This window comes from Mytilus californianus, unplaced genomic scaffold, assembly GCF_021869535.1.
Source record: "Mytilus californianus isolate M0D057914Y unplaced genomic scaffold, xbMytCali1.0.p SCAF_10, whole genome shotgun sequence".
In the NCBI taxonomy this organism is placed as follows: Eukaryota; Metazoa; Mollusca; class Bivalvia; order Mytilida; family Mytilidae; genus Mytilus; species Mytilus californianus.
The window spans coordinates 39,427,263-39,432,913 of NW_026262582.1; the positions used below are offsets into that span (position 1 = coordinate 39,427,263).

The following is a 5,651-nucleotide window of genomic DNA, read 5'->3' on the forward strand; positions in this document are numbered from 1 at the left end:
TGACATTAGTTTATCACTAGATGATCTACCTAGCATCTCCACAGTAGCAAAACTAACTTCCGAGCTAGGAATAGTAGCAAGGAATCACGTGAAGGTTGAGCTTGCTCCTTTAGACAAACTAACGATGCAAAGAGATGCCACAATGAAAAAAGGTAGACATTTTGTCGGTTTATAGTTTTTGACAGGTGAACAAAGTATTTACTGCTGGCGTAAGAGAAGTTGCAAATTGGAAATCATCAACATATGTTTCATGTACTAATGATATTATCAACGATATACAAGTAACTACAAAAAGTAACAAATAACATTTTACCTAAGGTTACATCTTTCATGACGGACCTTAGTGCTACAGAGCACAAAGCAAACACATTGATATCTGCTGATATACAGGAAGAAAATGATAATACAAAAACTCACTATTTTAAATGTGCAGTCCATCCATTATTGCAATTAAGTGATGTATGTACCAAACAGATTGTTAAAGTAGAAAATGATAACACTGTAACATAGATGGATCTGGCAATATGTCTTCAACATCGTTTTTATTAAAATGTGTTTCAAAGTTATTTTTTAAAGATGGCACTGGAGATCCAGAACTTGCTACAACATATATTAAAAGTCAAATATAAACCGCATACCAATAATGAAATAGCGTGGCAATCAATTTACTATTTATTTTATAATTCAGCTTGAACATATTTTTTACACAAACATTTAATAACTTATTTGAAAACATCAAAATCAACTTTAAATTGTATTCTAAATTTGTATACTGTTCGTGCACTGTCAAATGACAACATTTTAGCTATATTGAGAGCTTTACGTTTAATTTGTAAAATTTTTACCGAACCATATTGGAAAAAAGCAGGTGGAGAAATTGAAACAGCATAAGAATGTGTAATATTTACAACCGACTTGTGGAAGTTTTAGAGATTTGTATGGAAAATCCAGAGCTTGTTATTACTGAAAATGGTATTAAATAGTTTTATGGACCAGATTTTCCAGATGATGACATTTTTTCCTGTTTATTTAAACCATGTAATTTAGATTCTTTCACCAAGGATATCATAGTTAAATTTTGCATTGATGTTAGAGTAAAATGTATGCAACTTTTAAAAGATTTAATGCCTAACGGAATACATTATACACCAAATGAGGACATTTTAGATATTTGCAAATCCTGTCCATCTAATAACATTTCTGTTGAGCGTTTAATGGCTAAACTAAACAACTATATTGTACACGCTCCAACTTACAGCACTTATTCCATGGAAAGTGTTATTATGTTTAAAAATAATAATACAGAAGAATAAAATTGAGAATGGAAATGGGAAATATGTCAAAGAGACAACAATCCGAACAAAGAGCAGATAACAGCCTGGCTGCATAACAAAACTGATGTTGAAACAACTGAAATAATTGCCAATGCACGAAAACAAAATACTAAATTTTTATCTAATATAAAATGTAGAAAAAAAGATTTAAATAAAAAAATTCTTGAAACAATCAGACAGAGACATGTTAATGAACGTAACAGACAGGTCAAACTTAATGTTGAGGTGAATACAGCACTAGATGTCTTTCAAAGTAATGAATTTTGGAACACTGAATCAAAAATAAAGGAAGAACTTGCAAAATTCACCAAAAAAAGGACCACATTATAGCACTTAAAAGCCAACTTTCTATGTGTAAAAGCTATTTCCTGTGAATCAAGCTCTAAAACACCTTTTACAATTTAGCAGTCATGAAAAACAATTTGACGTATTGAAATTAAGTTCAAATTTAATAGAATTCAAAAGAAATCAGCAAATTCATACGCCATCCACAACCATCACAAAAGAAGATATATTTATGAAACCCGAACTTCTGGTAGGAAAATGCTTCACTCATACATGAACAGACAATGGACAAGACGAACAATGGAAAGGAAGAATTTATTCTTATGATGGAGGCGTATTCGAGGTTATAATGATAGTTCATAATTGGATGACTAATAGCTCTGTTCAACTAATATATTTCACAAAACATTCCCAGATTTGTTTCTCTTCTGAAACCTTTTCAGCAAACCCATCTTACTATTTGTCACTATCTCTAAATCATACTGTTGTACGTTTGTTTTTTTCTACATTGGCTAGAGGTATAGGGGGAGGGTTGAGATCTCAAAAAACATGTTTAACCCCGCCGCATTTTTTGCGCCTGTCCCAAGTCAGGAGCCTCTGGCCTTTGTTAGTCTTGTATCATTTTGAATTTTAGTTTCTTGTGTATAATTTGGAGTTTAGTATGACGTCCATTATCACTGAACTAGTATACAAATTGGTTTAGGGGCCAGCTGAAGGACGCCTCCGGATGCGGGAGTTTCTCGCTGCATTGAAGACCCATTGGTGGCCTTCGGCTGTTGTCTGCTCTATGGTCGGGTTGTTGTCTCTTTGACACATTCCCCATTTCCATTCTCAATTTTATGTATAACTTCCTTTATGAAATGATCTTATCACACATTAAAATCCCCAGGGACACATTAAAAATTATACCATACTCTATTTTCCAAGAATAAGATTCATATAATGTAAATCATTAATGTGAAACCTGAAGTTCAACTAATTATATCAGACCTGCATGCTGATAATATTAACAATTACTTGGGATTATAAATGGTGTATTGATAGTCACAGTATGGGTTGCATGTTGTTTTTTTATGTATGATTAAGTGCATTCATGTTATATGGATGTACATCAATATTAATTTATTCAAATATACTCATGTTTGGTGTATGAAGGGGATAAAGGTTATACAAAAGATAAATTAATTGAATAAGGTTTTCCTTAATTTTAGGGAACCAGTTTTAGTGAATAATGAAATTATATTGTGGTGATCAGTTTCAGAGGTGGAGGAAGCCAGAGTGCTAATAGAAAGCATAGATAATTATCAAATGAGCCGAAAAACAAAACAATACCACTTACTGTCATCATACATATAATTGTAAAATGTCTTCAACGATATAAATATTTCAGAAATAACATTGACAATACCAATATTTTACAATCTATAAAACATTTTGCTGTATATTATTATTTAATTTTGCAGGTTCAATATAATGATAAGATGGCAATAACCAACAGTCAGAATTGTATGAATTGACTAGTGAGGAGATCAAAACAGATTTTACTGCTGGATATTTTGTTTTTGGAGGTATTATGATTAATTTAAGTACATTGTTTCATAATGTATGTAATTACAGATATGAAATATGGTAAAGTCATGTACATATTTATTCTTGTGCTGTTGTTATAAAATGATAACTCTGTTAAATGAACAGGTAATACATCTATAATGGTGATGCTAACCCAACTGATGAATTCATTTACAAAATATTATACAGATTTGTTTGGTATATTTTTATTGTTGTTTTTTCTTTTTCTTTTCCAGAACATACATGAAACAGACTATAAAAATAAAAGAGGTGAGTGAAACATTGAGTTGTTCCTCTTTGTATAAAAACATTATAATGAAAAAAAACTGAGTTGTTCCCCTTTCATTCATTTGTGCTATAAATAAAAAAAAATAAAGAATTGTTTTCTCAAGTAGGCATGAACCTCCAATCACATTCTTACTTGTGTCATTCTTTAGCTGTAGATGGCTAAATGTGAACACTTATTTTATTGGTTATGGTTGATATTTACAAATTTAGGTAGAAAAGCTACATTTGATCCAGTGTGGCGTCGACGTATATTACAAATATTTCGAAAAAGTTGAAACCGTTTGCAGAGTCAATGAAATTATTGACTAACACTTCAGTGATGTTTTGTGATGGTTGTTCATTGTTCATTTGATTTAATACGGTGTTACAGTATTTTATTTTCATCAATCTTATATATGTATATGTACTATGAAACAAAAATGCAACCAATAAAATATTTTATCGTTTTTCGTTGTTTGTAGACCTCTCCTAATCACCATCCGATAAAATGCATTAAGAAATGAGTCCGTATCTAATCCAAAATGCTACTTCTAAATGCACTGCGCGTGACGCTAAACATGTAAATAGACACAAGTATCTTTTCTGGCGTCGTTTTCCTCTGCCCAGAACTGTTATGAAGGGTCCTCCAAAATCAACTGTTGTACAAGCGAAAGCATGTAACGGTGTTTTGAAACGAATTTCCGGTAACGGAGCCATCACTTGCTCACCAACTTTAGCTTTCCTCTTACGACACGTATAACATTCATGTTCATATTCTCTTATTTCTTCTCTCTCTGAAATTATCCAAAACCGTGACGATAATGCTGAAAATGTTTGATTTGTCCCACTAACATGTTTTCCAAGTTCATGATAGCGTTTCACAATAAGCTTCGTGACCCAATTTTTTCGTGGTAATATTATCGGATATCCAGCATCAAATGATAGAAAATCGGCGTACTCTAAACGTCCATTACATCTAATTAATCCATTTCCATCAATTCGCGGTTGTAATCCTAACAATTTGCTGGTTTTCGGTAAATCTTTACTTTTTATTAGAGCGTTGTATTCGTCTGAAAATGCCTCCCTTTGTGCGTTTTTAATTATTTCCAGTTCGGCATATCTGCATATTCGACGGTAGATAAACTTCTTTGACGACGTTGTTCTTGCTTAAGTCTACAATTGTCAATAAATCTGTACACATACGCTTGTACACGAACTAGTCTTACAAAACTTGAATAACGTATGGGATCTAAACGCCAATCTGAATCACTAGAGTGAATACTTTTCAGCGTAGTACAGTTAGTTGAGTTTTTGCTTGTTTTCTGTTGACACTTAAGTTCGGTATCACGTACGTTTTTTATCTGAATATTAGTTTGCGGCCATTGCGCTTCCTCATCTTGTAGAAATTCCGGTCCATTCCACCAAACTACGTCCGACTGTAGTTGTTTAATTTTCCTACCTCTAGATACTAAATCTGTTGGGTTAACTTTTGTTGGCACATGTCGCCATTGTTTAAGATTCGATGACATGTGAATTTTTCCGATTCGATTCGCTACAAACGGCTTGTACACTCTAATCCAATACAAAACTTTCATACTATCTGACCAGAATGTCATGTTATCCTCAGGCACTTCTAATGCGTGTGTAATTGAAAGTGATAACTTTAATCCTAAAACTGCGGCCATCAACTCAAGTCGTGGAATGCTGACTGACGTTAACGGAGCAACTCTCGACTTCGCTGCTATTAATCTCGTAGATATCGTTCCACTCTTATACTCGTTTCTAGCATATATAACTGAACCATAAGCATCCCGAGAAGCGTCACTGAATGTATGAAGACTCGTTGAAAGAATGTCATCGTCTAACTGCAAACATCTCGGTATTTTAATACAACATAGTTCATCAAGTTCACGGAACCACTCTCTAGATTTGTCTACAAGTATTTCGTTTAACTGATCGTTCCAGCCTAGTCCTGCTGTCCACATCTATTGTAGTTGTAGTTTTCCTCTTATTGTGTACGGCGCAATAAATCCCAACGGGTCGAATAACGTAGCAACTTTGCTTAGAATGTTTCGTTTAGTAAATTTAAAATCATCTGCCGGTGGGTTAGCTTTAAACGTGAATATGTCATTGTCTGCCTGCCATATTACTCCTAGAGTTTTCACGGACGGTAAATATCCCTCATCGAGATTGACT

General features: G+C 33.3%; 1 pseudogene; it reads left to right on the top strand.

Moving 5' to 3' along the window:
- Positions 1 to 893: 893 nt before the first annotated feature.
- LOC127718737 (uncharacterized) lies at positions 894 to 2,851 on the top strand (annotated as a pseudogene).
- Positions 2,852 to 5,651: the final 2,800 nt, after the last annotated feature.